The 17202-nt window shown below is 44.9% G+C and overlaps 1 protein-coding gene across 5 annotated transcripts in view; it reads left to right on the top strand.

Moving 5' to 3' along the window:
* LOC146856379 (exendin-3-like) overlaps positions 1-17202 on the top strand; it is a 225671-nt gene that overhangs the window by 20022 nt on the left and 188447 nt on the right. The window lies entirely within an intron of this gene.

Below are 17202 nucleotides of genomic sequence, written 5' to 3'. Positions count from 1 at the left end.
CATTAGATCACATATCCTTCCCACACTCCTACCATCATCCATCCACATCAGTGATTTCCACAGGACCGCCCCCCCAATCATCCGCAGTAAGTATAACTTAACAGGATAACCATGGACCGCTAGCACTATCAAAAGACCTCACTTCAGACTCAATGCCCAACGATTCCCTGTCCTGAACTCAAATGAGACCTTAGTTCCCTGCATGTCTCCACCAACCCTTGGTGAACATAAATCACAAGTGACAGACTCAGTCCCAATCCAACCAGCTTATTAGAAAACTTTGGAAACTCTCCAATTTACTTAGAAGCGGGTTAACATTACCTCTACGCCCCTTGTCCTCGACCCAGTCTTAACAATTAAGGTATATTAAACTGACTGGAAACAAAACAGGAAACGCTTTAAGGCTCCACCCACACTCCTGCTATGGGCTATAACATCAAAGCCAGTAGAAAGCACTTCCTGTTTTGTTTCCTGTCGGTGGACATGACGGGGGATGCTGAGGTAACTGCCGGGCTCTTACCTTGTTTTGGATGTCCTCTGGTTTCCTCCTTAGCTGGGCTCAGGGGGTGCCTTTGGACCGTCGTGGGAGCTGCTGGAGTCAGGACATGTGGCCTCCTGGACTCAGTATGTGAGTGGATCCGTGTGCCTGGATTGCTTGGCTTGGTCAGGACTCGGTTCCTTTTCCTTCTACCTCACGGACGAGCTGGACGTGTCCGCCCTCCTTTTGATGGGCGTTTCTGAGACTGGGCTGGAACCGGTCTTTTTCCTTTCTGCTGGAAGCCCTCCTGTGGATCGGGCCATTGCGGCTGTGTCGGCCGGCACCTCCCGCAGCATTCAGACTGGCAGTCCTACAGACATTGACAAGAGGTCCTATGTCTTTTCCTCCTTGTCATATAGTTAAAAAGATTTCCCTTTGGACTAATTAAGCAGGTTAAGCTTTAATCACCCACTTCCATCAATCAGTTCGATTCACCTACTCCAACCAATCATTCACTACAAAACACTACAGATGAGATGCAAGAAAAACTGGACTTATTAAAAACCTCACATTTAGTTTATTAACATGTGCAACTCCTATTATAACAATGAGTAATATAAAGGAGTAGTATCAAAAAGAAAATTTACAAACAAAGCATATCAATATACACAAAACAAATGCGTCGTTAAAAACAATAAAATAAAATATTCAAAATCTCATACATAAAAAACAATGAGACAACATATGGAGAAAAGACAACAGCTGACACACAAATTGTCTCTTAGCGGTATTAATTTGTAGTTATTGTGGACAAGGGAAGAACTGGGAATAATTCACCCAAATTTCAGCAATATTTGTCCCAGAACAAATTTAACCAAATCTTTTATGCGTCGACGCGTTTCGGTGGTATAAAATCATAGGACCACCTTCTTCAGGACTGGCAATGCTTTTCCTCCATTAATCAAGATTAGTGATTATTCCTTGAATTATGCCGTGACTAAAAGACTGGTGCACTGACCACATCAAGCTGGATATTAAGGCGACTGATATCGCAGTGATAATGTGTATCTTAACTTATTTTTATGCGATTTCACTTTGCTTAGAGGTCTGTTAAATCAATTAGACCCAGAGAGTAGCATAATCAATAATTTAAAAACCCTCACTCATATTCATGGATTGACTGGTCATATTTACTCGTAAAGTCTTCTCAAAAGGGTAATGGTTCTCTGTTTCCAATAATGTTACGTAGGCTGTATAGCTCTACACGCGAATAAAAATAACCGCCGTATAATGTGTCCCCCTGTTTTTAACGACGCATTTGTTTTGTGTATATTGATATGCTTGGTTTGTAAATTTTCATTTTGATACTACTCATTAATATTACTCATTGTTATAATAGGAGTTGCACATATTAATAAACTAAATGTGAGATTTTTAATAAGACCAGTTTTTCTTGCATCTCATCTGGAGTGTTTTGTAGTGAATGATTGGTTGGAGTAGGTGAATCGAACTGATTGATGGAAGTGGGTGATTGAAGCTTAACCTGCTTAATTAGTCCAAAGGGAAATCTTTTTAACTATATAGTTCCTGGTGCTCTGTCTCTTTGGACATTAATGAGCCCCTCTCCTTGTCTACATTACCTGATAAGGCTTTTGAGGATTCCATACTGCCATAATTGCTGTTTATACTGTCAAGTATATTGTTTTACATGGAGGACCCCCCCCCCCACTCCCCCCCCCCCACTCCCCAACTATGTTGGGCACTTGGTCTCCCAATAACTTCACCTCTTTGGGACTTTTTGACGGTTTAGGCTGTGGGTTTGGCTCGCTTTCCCTCATTTGCTGCTTGTCTTGCATTTTCTCTTTTACAGGTGTACGATTAAGTCTCAGCAGTGAACTCCACTCCGCTCACGGAGTCTGAGTTTTCCGCACTCTGCGTTACGTGGAGCTCATGGAGTTCCGAAAAACTCGCTTTCATCAACGTCAAGTTGGCGAGCGCAAGCGTGGAAAATCATCCTCCCAGCGAGATTTCTCAACGTGGGCGGTCAGATTTATCATTGCGAGTGGTCGCGTATGCTCGCGACCGCTCGCGTTGAGAAACTGTCCGTTCGCGTTGAGAAAGCTGCCGCTCGAGTAAAAATCTACTCAAGCGGCAGAAAGGAAGCAGCGCCCTCTTGCCCTGTGCATTGTGCCGTTCGCAATGATTGCACAGTGCAGACAAGCATCTGGCACTGAAAATCACCGTGAACGGCATTTATTTAACGCACTCCACCGCTTGCGGAGCTCTGCATAGCGCGGCAGAGTATTTTTTTGCCCTTTGCGGAGTTCCGCATAGCCGAACTCCGCCCAGGCTTATGTACGATATTATGGATCTGCTCACTCCAGCTAATTGCATTTTTCAGACTGTTCTGCTGTTTCAGCTTTTGTCTTTTTTTTCTATAAATCATTTTATTGCCAGAATAAGCAGGCAACAAGCAAGAATATTGAATTACAACCTTAGGAGCATCACAGCACAATCAAGTATCCATAGTTGTACAGTAAACTGTGAAATTCTTCCCATCCTGCCACCCCAAACCATCAGCAAGACATCAAAGCCCGTCATTATTGGGCAGCCCCAAACGAAGGACACTAGGTTTAATAGGAGCAGTCATTGTGCATATATCACCTCAGAAATCGTTCCATTTCACCCACATTTTGACCCATTTCTTGGGGCAACCTCTTCCATCGTAAATGTCCCTTTGCGCCAACCAGTCTAATTCCTTTTTCCAGGCACTCTGACGGGCCACTATAGACTGCTCTCCACTCATGCGCAATGTTGCACTATGCCACTATCAACTCCACAGTCATCAAGATTTTGTCCACGCGGGTGACATCCGCAGCCTCCCTATCATTAAGTAGACACCATTTCGTAGAAACCTTCCCTTCGCCCCCACACACCCCATTCAAGTATGCAATGCTCCAATTTTTTTGAATGGCTGGGCACTCGCAAATCATGTGGAAAAACATCATTCCTTGGTTGCAACGACAGTAATACAACAAGTTTGACGCCCTGCCCATCCATGCCATAGTTGTTCATGCATAGTAGGTCCGATGAAAGATTTTTAACTGTACATGGCGGAACCTGGCTCTAATAACGACCTCTCGTGGGGACACCAGTGCCTCCAACCATTCCTCATCCTCTATCCCCTGTAGATCCCTGTCCCACTGCTCTCGTAGCCTAGCAAGGGTATAGGGCTGATTATTGAGCAATTTTCTATATGTGACGGAAATGGCATTTTTGGGTGTGTACTCATCAAGGAGATGATCCTCAAGTGGGGAGGTTCAGGGAGTTCCTCCTCTTTCGGCACCGCCGCCTGAAGTGCATGGCAGATTTGTAAGTATCTATGACTCTGTGGGTGCCTTTTGGTATTCCTGTTGTAGTTCACAAATGGGATAACCCTCCCTTCTTTCCACAAATCTCCCACTTTGCAGAGACCAATGAGGTCCCATTTATCAAAACCATGTGGCTTCCCCAGCATCCCTAGCAGTGCGTTATCCCAAAGGGAGGAAGCGGAGGTTCGCTTGCCTCTCCAGCCCAGGGCTTCGAGCACCGAGTTCCAGAGGGTTAGTGTGGTTGCTGTGGGGACTGGAAAAGCTTTGGGATGCGAGTTGCTATATAATGTCCTAAGATATCCCCCGAGGAGTATGGCCAGTCTGTCAAAGTGGCAAGTGGGTTCCCCATCCGGGAGCTAGGCCATCTGATTGACTGTAATAAGCTGTGCTGCCCAGTAGTACTACTGTATATAGGGGAGGGCGATGCCACCATCGTACCACCCTCTTGTCAATTTTTGGAGGGCAATGCGAGCAGGACCCCACCCCAGAGCAGTGTACGGATTTTCCTATCGATGGCCTGACAGTAGGGGGGGGACCAAGTAAGGTGTGTTATGCAGTGCGTAAAGAAAGCACGGTAGTGCCATCATTTAAATCAGGGCAGCTTTCCCCAAGAGGGACATGGGCCAAGGCCTCCAATGTTGCATGTCGCCTTAGAGACATGACAGCCGTGGCTCCAGGTTTCTTGTGAAGAAAGTCTCTGGGTCCACAGTAATGTAAATATTGAAAGCCCTTCCCTGCGACTATAGCCACACAGTCTTGGGCAATTGTGGGGCTTCCCCATGAAGGAGATATCAGGGACTTGTCCTAATTCATGGTGTACCCAGAGTAACGGCAGAATAGTGCAAGAATGTGCATTACTCTGTCTAGGGTGGGGACTGGATCAGAGAGATATAGCAGAATGTCATCCATATACAGGGAGATTTGGTCGTCCCAGTTTTCCATCCTTTTTAGTCTTCGAGTCAAGGTGTCTTGCCTGATCCAAGTCGCCAACGGCTCCAGAGTCAACACAAATATGAGTGGGGAAAGGGGGTAACCCTGACGGGTCCCACACTGCAGATGAAACAGACTAGAATGTAACCTCACCAACCGGCACCTGGGCGAGAGTAGTAGTGTATAGTAGTCCTATCCATGCCAAGAAGCAAGGGCATAAGCCCCGCCTGCCAAGGGCCTCTAACATATTTGATCACTCAATGATGTAGAAGACCATGCGGGCATCGTGCAACATCACTAAGGCATCCTCCCTCAGCCCATGACCTCTGGTAAATGTCGCAAGTTGGGTAAGGTGTTCCATACGGGCAGAAAGCAGGATTGGTCCGGCTGTATCAGTGATGTTATTACCTGGCGTCTGGTGGCCAGTAGTTTTACTAATACTTTCATTTCAATGTTTGGTAATGAAATGGGTCTGTATGAAGCACGGACATCGATGTTTTTACCTCTTTATGTATCACCACAATGCTAGCTAATTTGGTCTCAGGGTGATAGGCCCGCTTCCCAGCTCTCTTTAAACATTTGGAGCAGGTGCGGTGCCACCATAGGGGCTGTAAGCTTGTATAGTTTGATTGGTAACCCGTTAGGGCCCAAAGCCTTACCCAGGGTTAAAACTCAGAGTGCTTGAATAATTTCATCCTCAGTCATTTCCTGCTCCAGGACAGGAGCACGGGTAAATGTATATCTGCCAAGAACTCACGCAACTTCTCGGTGGAGGCCATAAATGTCGAAGAGTAGAGGCGTGCCTAAGAGGACGCAAAGGCATCCGCTATTCCCTGGCGAGTATCTACTCGGTCTCCAGTGTCTTTTAGTATACTCAGGATCCATCTGTTCATCTTTTCTTTGTTGTCTAACCATGCGAGGAATTTCTCAGCCTTGTCTCCCACCTCATAGAGACGCCGTTGGGTGGCCAGAAAATTGGCCTTCGAGCTCTCCTCCGCGGTGTCCCTATACTCTTGTTGTTTAAAACTGAGATCATGCTGGACTTAATCTCGATTCGGGTTTGAGTCTATTAGCACATCCTCTAGGCTGTGGATCTCCCCCTTCAGTGTCTCCCTGCGAGCACTCTTTTCCTTTTTATTTCCTGCCGCCAGGGAAAGACTCTGACCCCTAATGACCATCTTTTAGCCCTCCCAGAGGATCCGCGCCGAGGTGACAAAGTCCTTGTTCTCGGTGAAGTAGAGTTCCATGGCCTCACAGAGGCCCTTCCGAATGCAGGGCACTTTGAGATACAAAGGGTTAAGCACAATCATGTTGTGAATATGTCGAGGAGGCTGTACGTACACAGCCCACATCGGGAAACTGTCAGAAATGCCCATAGCCGAGTGTCGGACATCTATAAAGCATGGGAGTTGCGATGCCAGAGTAAGGATAAAATTGATGCACAATAGGCTGCTGTGCACCCTTGAGTGAAATGTAAAATGTGGAGTCGCTGGGTTGCGAGCGCTCCAGGTGTCCATAAGATCCAGAGCTGAGGGAAAGTCAGCCCACAGTCTATGGGAGAGCCTCAGTGCCCTAGGGGGCCAGTGGTCCCTACAGTCAGCTAGAGCCAGGTTAAAATCTCCACTCATGATCAGTCTACCCTCTGGTAAGTGGAGCAGGAGAGCTCCCAGGTCTAAGAACAGCACTTCATGTAGTCTCAGGGGAACATAAACCGAGAGGATGTTAATCACCTCTTTGTCCCAGCATCCAGATAGCACAACATACCTACCATGTGTGTCTGGCCAGGTACTCTGTATGGTGAGTGGTAGGGATTTGTGCATTAAGATATCCCGCTCCTGTCGAGCTGGACTTGTACCCCGGATGTGCCACCCTTCAATATCCCCACCTATCCGGGGCACAAACAGTGTTACACTGGAGGGGAGTCTCCTGGAGGACCACCACATCTGGGGTATATCAGTTAAGGTATCGGAGCACCACTCCACATGATTTTGTCACCTAGCCCATTGAAGTGCCAGGAAAGTACCTTAAATTGTGGAGGAGCTTATCGGGTGACCATGACTGATAGGAATAAGGCAATGGGTCAAGAGGTGAGAGTGCCTCCACCAGGAGTTACAGTCCCCTCCGGGGCTGTGTGCCACCAAAACTGAAACAAAAATGAATAACAGAAAATAAACCAATCCAACCCCCCAACCATCCCCACCCTCCCTGCATGGTGGGCTAAAACTGCCTCCCCCCCCCCCACCCCCACTTCCCCAACTGTGCAAAGTGCCAGTCGCCACATCCCAACATGTATAACCTAGGGAAGAGGAAAGTCAGTCACGACTTGCCCACCACCCATTCCCTCACAGATAAAGAAAGAGAAGTGTTACCAACAATATTAAAGAAGAACGTTTGAGTTCAAATCCTTCAGGTGCCTGTCACTAGACAGTAGTTTGTTTGACAGCAACTAAGTTCAGCTCTTTCTGCTAAATGCAAGGCTGGCCATTGATCCCAGGCAATCTGTGTGAGTCCATTACCAGTGAATGATCACTACCCGTGGGCAGTGGGGGACTCATGTTCCTGTGGGCAGACGCTGCCCTTTTCCTGCTACATCAGTGTCTCCTTCAGTTCTGTTGGGCTACCAGTTCGGGGGCTTCCCACCGTTTTCCAGCCAGACCCATATTTCCTTGGGGCTGGAAAAGTGCCAGATCTTGCCTTCCGCCACAACTCGGAGAGTCACTGGGAATATCAATGAGTATTTGATCTCCCGGTCTCTTTTCACTTCACAAAAGCTGCGGCACAATTTTTGAATTTTCAGCGTAAAGTCTAGTAAGAATGTGATGGTAGTATTCTGGTACTTTAGCAGAGGGTCCTTACGGGCCATCAGGAAGATAACATCGCAGTCGCGATAGTTAAATATTCTGGAGATAATTGAGTGAGGTGGAGCACCTGGTGTCGGGTGAGTCCCAGGGACACCATGGGCCCACTCCACAGAGAAATAATCTGACAGGCCCCAGGGTTGATGCATCTTTAATACCAGGTCCTCCAAAATAAGTCACCCGCAGGTCCCTCTGCTCCATTGGGCACTCCAACAATGTGGATGCAACTGTGCCTGGAGTGGCCCTCTTGATCTTCCAGCTTGGCTTCTAGGTAATTGGTAGTGCAGTGCAATTTGCGGACCGGGGCCTTCAGTACCGTCGTATCAGTCCAGAGAACGGTAGTGGTATTTTCCACTTCCTTCACTCGTGCTCCCATGTTGCGCAAATTTGCTCTCAGTAGATTTCAGAGGTTACAGAGTCAATTCTGGCTGCCAAAACAGATTTAACTTCTTGGATGGCTGTCATGATGTCATGTAGGGTAGGTTATTCTGAATCCGAGGACTGCGAAGCCACTGGTGCAGTTGTGTCTGGTGGGTCCCCCGCGGCAGATGCCTCCCTGAGGAACGCATGAACGCATATTTATTCAGTTTGATTTGCTGCGTTTCACACTGCCCCTTTCAGCCCAATTATTGCAAGGGGTCGTTGAGTACTCTGGCAGGTCACCACAAGTCCCGGTATGTAGGGAATGTGGGGAGGGTCCTCCAGCAGTACTCATTGCCGTCTGCTATGGGGCAAATGTTGAGTGCCCAGCGGCCTGTTGGATTTCCTGCTTCCTTACCCCACTGTTAGCAACACCCCCTCAAGGCTCAATCAGCACAGATCGTGTTTAGCCCCCAGCTAGGTCTTCAGTAGTGTAATGGAAGCCCAGCTGAAAGTCCTTCTTGGGGTCTCACCAATTTGGACATGTAGCTTCGCCCTGCAGCACTGGTCTAACCTGCAAGTCAGGGATATGTCAAGAAGGTCCTCGGCAGCTCCCATGGGCCCAGAAGCATGGGTGATTCACTGTTGGTGAGCTACATTTACAGGCTCTAAAGCACCACCGAGGCAAGGCAACGTAACTTTCGCTTCAGCAGCTCGGTACTGTTCGGGCCACTCCATTGTGTCTCCTAGTCCAGTAACGCCGAAGCCGTGCAGGCATCTTGATGGTTCACTGCCGGGCCCCAGGTCATGATGTCTTGCAGTGCAGGCCTCTCCACGTATACAGCACCTCGCCACCTTTGGCTCTTCCCGTTGTTGGGGCTGCGCTCATGGCCGTGATAGGGGAGCACATCAGGCCCCCGGTGTGAGCTCCGGAGTGGGCTCCCTTGGCGTGACGTCTGCACCCAGGAGTCCTCAAATTTAGGCCGGTGATCACCCCTCAGGGTAGGCCACTGCACGGTGCTGGTCTCTGACATGACCCCGCTGGCACTGAAATTTAACATTGGTATTGGCACATCGAGCGGAGCTAGGGGAGACAGCGCTCGCCGTTGGTGATCAATATTAAGCCGGACTAATGGGGGGTTAATTGGACGGGTTGCCGGAGCCTCTCTAAGAGGCTGCCATCTTCTACAGTAGGCCACCTCCCCCTTCAGCTTTCGTCTCTTAGCCAAGAATCTGTAAGGATGCTTCAGTTGGCATGTGCTTTGCTTACCTCTTATTGCATTCACATATGTTAATCAGAATAAGTTTCAAGAATTCTCTATCTGGTCATGCTTGCACTGAAGGTTATCTCATTGAACACCAAAGGCTGAATCACCCAGTGAAGAGGAAGAAAATTCTTGACTACTGTAAATCACTTGGGCCGACTTGGTTTTTCTATAAAGAAGCAGTCTAAGAGATAAGGATGGGTTGCAGATCTAACCTGCTCCGCGGCTGCCTCAAATTAAAATGGTGTACTAACACTGATCTCTTGTTTGTCAATCCTTTCAATAATGTCAGATGATCATGATGAGGGCAGATGGTTGATAACACGTTTACAGTTTGGACTAGGGAAATTTAGGCTGTTAATATTTATGCTCCTAATAGTGCTTCCCCTCAATTCTTGTCTTTCCTATCAGCTAAACTATCCTTATTCCCCAAGCCCTGCCTAGCACTGTGCTAGGCAGTGATTTTATTCTACCCAAGGACCCTCTCTTAGATGGACAATCCACTTGCTCCTCCAGGTTACCTCAAGTCCACAACAGCATGCGTGTCATATGTTGCCCATGCCCTTGCTGATGTTTGACAACTACACCAACAAACAGGCAGCGACTATTCCTTTTTTTTTCCTCCACACAATACTTTCTTCTGGATTGACTATAGATCAGGTGATCCTTCTTTACTGCATTCCACTGTCAGTCTCTTTACACATGAATCCACCACAGCCTAAGAACCGATCCTGGTGAATGAATTCTGAGGTACTAGAGCGATTGGCGGATGTAATGGACTTGGAAAAGTGATTTTCTTATACACAATTTGGACTCAGTTCCCTCCCCTATAACCTTTCGGGATGCCTTAAAATGCTTGATTAAAGGAAGCATTATAAGTCATATGGCAAAAAAAATTAAGAGATCAATAATGCTCCACAATCTTTAACGAAATCAAAGATAAAGATATACTGTTTAATTGTACTAGAAACCCTACTATAGCCACATCCCTCAAATCATTTAAATAAAAGTATAATAAAATCATTAGCAAACGAGCTCACTTAAGGGTCCATGCCAAAAATGGAAAAAAAACATTCTATCTCAACAAAGCTGGTAAGTCTCTGGCCGCCTTAGTGAAATTTAAAAGGTGTCTCTTTCGGTGCTCTGAAAACTACAACAGATATTGTAGAGGTCTTCAAAGATTTTTATGCTTCCCTTTATAAACTGTCCAATCTCGTCTCTAAGGAATCTTGTCTAGAGTTTTTAAATCTTCTATTGTTACAAGAACATTCAGAGTCTGACAGACTACAGTTGGGTTCCCCAATAAATAAGAAGGAGGTTCTGGAGGCAATCAAACTCCTCCCGAATGGCAAAGCCCTAGCTCCAAAGGCTTTGCAATTATCTTCTATAAAACTTTAACTCACGTCCTACTCAAACCACTTGAAGCAGTCCTTAACCATTTCACTTCATCTGGTGTGGTCTCCACTATAGCAGCCAAGGCTACAATTGTGTTTATCCCAAATGGAAGGAAAGAATATCACATCCCCTAAAAATATCGGACCTATATCACTGATTAATGTGGAAGCAAAAATGTACGCCAAAATTCTTGCTAGACGTTTAGAATCTCACATTACTAACCTAATCAATAGGAATTTCCCAAAATTGCTATTCCAGTCACCTTCAATGTCATTAATACCTTTTCTACGTATTCAGGATGTTTCTAAATAACGACAAGACTGATATGCTCCTGCTTAAATTACACTGTCTTCCCTCCGGTGTAGTTATTTCAAGCCTATCTTGGCAATCTACATACCTAAAATACCTAGGAATATGCCTTAATTGAAACCTCTGAGCACAATTTCTTACAAAAAAAACTCAGGTTGGACTTTAATGAGGGTGGCTGTAGATTTCCCAATTAGTTTGATTACCAAACGGTCTTATTAGTGGCTCAAGGGTCCTGTGGGTTGATAAATCCCCCATCCAATCAGCATGGCTCATCATAGAACAGAAAGTATGCCATCACGAAGAATGCCCTAGAAATGGTGGACAAACCACTGGGTAGAGACCTTTCTAATGCCACTTACATGTCCCTTTGGTATAATAAACAATATCTGACACTCCGTTGTCATCTTTGATTAGTCACATGTGGGCATCTAAAGGCATTAATTTGGTTAGTGATTTATAATCTACGAACAAACCTCTCTCTTTTGCTATTCTACAGCACAAAAAAGCTCTCTCTGACATGGACTTTTACATATTCATGAAAACTCAAGGTTAAAATTTTCAAGCTGAGTTCATTTCAGACCCCTGACGCTTGTCACCTTTCTTTCCCATTACCTTCAAACAGGACATGTTGTCTCTAAAATATACACATTACTATTTTCTCCCACAAAAAAATCTCTTACTTATTCAATCAGAGTGGCCCAAATATTTTCAGGCTCATGGTCGTGATCCAACTGCGACACAATTATGAAGCAAAATTTGCACTCAGCTAGGTCACAAACTAATACCCTCCTTAGCTTAAATAAAGCTCTTCTCTTCCCCGTTTCTCTATTGGACGCCATGTAAACTCTTTATGGTGCACCTGTCTGACACAGAAATTTGCTGGTCCTGTACAAAAAAATAGATTGTGATGATCCTGAACATATGTTTTTTAAATGTCAGAGCTTAACACCGTTCTGAGAAGATATTCATTCCCAGTTGTGCAAAATTTTTCAGGTTAATATTGACCTTGATTTTATATCAATAATCCAAGGCACATATGCAGCTCCTAACCCACTTCAACTTTCGGAAGTAGATCTAACTCTCTTGGATCTTCTACTGACCATCACTATCAAGGTTATCCTTATGAAAGAGAAAGTTCTCAACCTTGTCTCATTCCACACATGGTGGTCCTGGGTCACTTACCTTGGAAGCACCCACTCTGCTCAAAGGTTGATAGAGGGTAAGCCCAAAATCTCACAAAAGGTCTGGTCCTCACTTGCCTCCTTTATCCGGAATTCATCCCAATCTACGCCCTCATCCGATTAATGATCCCATATTGTGTACACACTTCTCTGTAAACTCTTGGCATCTGGTCAGCCTACTCATTTCTTCTTACTTTTGTCTCCTCTCTAAGCTTTCCATTCCCTGTTTTTTTAGATTTTGATACTTATGAGCGATTTATGCAACGTTGTGGTCTACAAACTGTGTTCTTATACCACATATATTTTCAATATGCTGCAGATTTTCCAAACCAGTTACTTCACTGGGTCGTTCGTCTTTATTCAATTGGATTATATTTGCTGTGTACACCCATAATACATATTTGCTTTTCCTTTTATTTGTAGGCGCTCATGGATATTAGATGCCTTATTTATAACATTGCTATTGCTTATTATCTCGGACCAATGTTTCCATGTACCACTCTGCCTTTATGCTTAAAATTCTGGAATAAAACTCAGTAAAAAAATATATATATTTCAATTGTTTTTCAGCATTATCATGTTTCATTCTGAACATATTGCAGGATGAACAGATCTACTCATATTTAAAGCATCTGTCATCAAATGGCTGGTATTAAAAGTTTTTAAAGCAACAGGTACTTACTATTGGAAAATTCCACATGGTTATCAAGATTAAGAGCGGGAAAGATGTAGCCATTATGGTTTAGTCCAAACGTGCAGCATATATATATTTCTTTTTTTATAATAAATCATCAGTGATGCTGCCACCAAAAATAAGAGAAACAGGGACCATGGCTAACGCATCTAACTGATACATGCTTAGTAATCCAGTTATGATACATATTCCCCAAGAATGTAAATTGCCAATGGTTTGTGCAAGTGGGGACACTAGACTGATGCCATGGTTATAGCTAGTTAACGGTACATAGTTATGGGTGATTGTTAATTCCAGGGTAGAAGCATGGGGTGAGGAAGATGGGAGGGGTTCTTTTGTGTTTAAAGTTGTTATATTCCTAGCCTTGTGGCAGCATACTAGGCAGGGACATTTAGTTTTTGAGTGGTCCTTAAACACTGAGACACATAGCCCTGTGCTTACACCCACGGGAGATCAAATGCATGACAAGGTAACCGTGGATCATTGCTCATTCCAGATCATGTTATGGAACCCAAGTGGTCCTAATGATGAAGGTAAACAGGGGCATTCCTACCGTATGTAAAATGAGATGGTACAGTGGTGCTGATGCTGCAAGAGACATCTCAAGGGGAGATATGCAACTTGGGTAGATTTGACTATGACATGGTGTTCCATGTGAGCTTCACTAGAGTCTAAAAGTGTGTGGTTATTGTCCGTTAATCTCTCCCAGAGAGTGTCATGTAGACCCAGGCTGATAACCTAAGCAGATTCAAGGTAGTGTTGGGATGTCCTTAAATTGTGGTCCTTAGGGAGTGTTCATGCACTACTTCACTCACTGAAGACCCTCTCCACGTATTGAAAGACTCATTGAGTATACATCCTTGGGCATTACTGTTATTAGAAGGGATTTTAGCACCACCATTGACGCCTCTCTAGATGTATTCCAGTCAGGCGCCACATACTCTTGAAGGAGCCCATGGTTTGCAAACACGGTCTCTTCTGTATGAGTGTGTGAGGTGGCTCTTCAGAGAGAGGGTGTATACGGTTTACTCAGGCACCCATCACAACTCATGCATTGATAAAATAGAATCTGTAGGTAGGAGCAAAACGTTAAGATTAAATGCCAAGAATGTTAATGTTAATGTTATTAGAACTTATATAGCGCGCAGCTACCCTAAGGTGTCCCGGCGCTTGCTGTAGTTCTCCCAACACTTGCAACGAAAGAATCAAAACAACCAAGTTTTGAGCGCCTTCCTAAAGGAAAGAAGATCCTTAGAATTCCTTAATTCAAACGAAAGCTGATTCCAGGCCCTAGCCGCTCCTGCCACAAAACTTCTCCCACCCCATCTGGCTTTCCTTATGATGGGAAGGATGATAAGCTTTGCTCCCAGGGAGCGTAATGATCTTGCTGGAACATACCAGCGAAATTGTTGTCTTAGATGTAAAGAGCCTGTATTCTGCAAAGCGCGAAAGACTAAACAAAGAGCTTTGAATAGAATGCGCTTTTTTACAGGTAGCCAGTGAAATTTCCTTATGGCATCTGAAATAGGGGTAGACCTTGACGTTCCGGTAAGCAGCCTAGCTGCTGAGTTTTGGAACATCTGAAGTTTATGAATGTTACCTTCCTGCGTGTTCAGATAGAGACAATTGCAGTAATCAAGGCGAGACAAAATCAACGCTGTGACCACAGTGAATTTGCATTCTATGGGTAGAAGCGGGAGAACTTTTCTCAGGCTCCTAAGAATGTAGGAGGTAGAGGAAACTACTGAATTCACCTGGGCTTGCATAGAGAGGCATTCGTCCAAAACTACCCCGAGATTTTTTGCTTTTCTCGAGGGGACTGGAAGGGTGCCCATAGATTCCGGCCACCAACTAGGGGTCCAAATATTGGCATTATTGCCAAACAGCATCACTTCCGTCTTATTTGCATTGAGCTTTAAACAATTTTGTGACATCCAATCTCCTACCGCCCTCATACAATCATGTAGTCTTTCCCCTGATGCCCTCTCCTGGCCTGGATTCTCCTGAGGCTTGAGCCGGGAGAAGCGGTGGTGATTAAATGCTTGGGAGTTGATAGATGGATGGTTCATGTTTTTAATGTGAAAAGTCAAAACAGTACTTTGTTCTGAACACTGGTACAGAAGATTCACACACTGTTTTGTGAGAAGCTTATAAGAATGCGCTAAGGAGGGGGGAAGGCCATAGCCTACCTTATTGGGAAAACACGAGACAAGGAGGCTAGGAAAGTAAAGTAGAGATAGAGGGAAGGGTGACTGAGTTGGAACTAGAATATACCTCGACAAAAGACACAATTTGGCTGACTCAACTAGAAGGCATAATTTACAGGCCCTTTGGCCCTCAAGCTTATTGATTTTTAAAAAGGAATTTGACTGCCTTAGATAGGAGTCCTGTGGATAGTGCTTGAGAAGATGTACTTGGTCCTGGTTTCCGAGCATTCATATTTTCATTATATCAGGATTCCTATCAAACAAGGAACTAGGTAGGGCTGCCTTGCCACCGTAGCCCTTTGTCCTAGCCATACAACCACTTGGCATGTGTATTAGGGGGGTTGGATTGATACAAGGTTTCACCAGAGAATGAAGTGAGGAGGCTCATGAGGCCCTGTACACAGATGACCTAATTTATTTTTGAGATACACCACATGGGCAGGTGAATGCTTAATGCAGATTCTCTCCGAGTCTCTGGCTCATCAAATAAACGAATTGACAAAGAGCTTTAAATACCTAGGTGTACATATAATGTTAGAACCCACACAAGGCTAGGAACTCAACTTGGCCCCTTTGTTAACTAGGCTGAAACATGACGTTTGCACTTAGGACACCCTACCCATAAACACCCTAAGAGGAATAGCTCTTTTTACGATGATTTCCCCGCCAGAACCAATATGTGATGCAGAATTATCCTTACTCCATCGCAGACCAGAGACCACCTCTTCAATAACATTCATTCTCTATTTAGGACCTTTGTAAAAGAAGGCAAAACAGCTTGTATATCTTAGCCTAAATGTACACAATGCACATAAGATGGATGCTTGTATACTACATGTGCTCACAAGTCTTATTGGGCCTCTCAATTTCTGAACACCAATAATTGGCTTTTTGCCAACAGGGATGGCCTTCTCCGCCCTCAATTAGGAGTGAAGTACACCTATACCAGGACTAAACATGGATTATTTACACATAGTGCCCTAGCCCCCCAGATCATCTATCTGTACCCATCAGCGTCACACTTGGCTGCTGCAGGCAGCACCCCGGTGGCTAGGGTAGAAAAAGAAATTAAGGCTCGAGACTCTACTATGAGTTGGTGAAATGCTCACAAGTGCCACCTTTTGGGGTTCCACCAATGGGGTTCATTTAGCAACTCCAGACTGACAGATGTTTGGGAATGTGGTCTACTGAAGTTATTTGAGCTCCTAACGGAAAAATATTCACTGTACAAATCCCAATTTTTCAAATATCTGCAGTTACAGCAAGCACTGCAACAGTACCACACTAACCTGTCGTCCTTATCTGAATGTAATCCCTTGGAAGTAAAGTGACCCTGTAACCTCTTGGTAGACACGCCGTTGCCACTATATACAGACCACCGGTGATAAATACAACTGAGTATTTCACATTATAGAAAACACAATAGGAAAGGGACGTGGGTCATCTGGAAGATGAATGATGAGCGGAGGCTGGCAAAGAACTCCCGGAGAAGCTACATAATGAGCACTCAGTAACAGCCCGTGATCGTGCCCAAAGAAGAAACGCGTTACTTACCTGTAACAGCAGTTATCCAGTATTGGTGTCTTTCATAGATTCACATGCCTGAATCATTCCCCGTCGTCGAGACGGGAGCCTCCGGTACATAAAAAAGTAATGTCCTATAGACATACATAGAGAAAAATAGGCCTAAGGGCCTCCCCTTAGTAGCCTATCCTAGTCCTTATGTAAAAAGGACCAAACTCTTAGAGCCAGCCAATCAGCTATCACCTCCCTCTAGAACCTTCCTGGCAGGAGCCTCAGTCCCTCAGATTTTCGTACGCACCAAGCTAGGTAGACGTAATATAGTTAGAGAGAGACGTGAGTCCTTCCAGGGGAGGCGGGAGGGTTGCATGTGAATCTATGAAAGACACCAATACTGGATAACTGCTGTTACAGGTAAGTAACGCGTTTCTTATCCAGTATTAGGGGTGTCTTTCATAGATTCACATGCCTGAATCAGAGTAGTCAGCAATACATTATGCACATTTCTGATGTAACATGCCATATAGATATTTTAGATAATACACATATTACCATATCAGTTTGAAACATTGGCATACGTCAAAACAGTAAATCAGTAAAGAATGTGCATACCAGGATGGCGGGATGTTGGAA

This window comes from Triturus cristatus, chromosome 4_1, assembly GCF_964204655.1.
Source record: "Triturus cristatus chromosome 4_1, aTriCri1.1, whole genome shotgun sequence".
NCBI lineage: Eukaryota > Metazoa > Chordata > Amphibia > Caudata > Salamandridae > Triturus > Triturus cristatus.
This window is presented reverse-complemented; position numbering and strand designations above follow the sequence as displayed.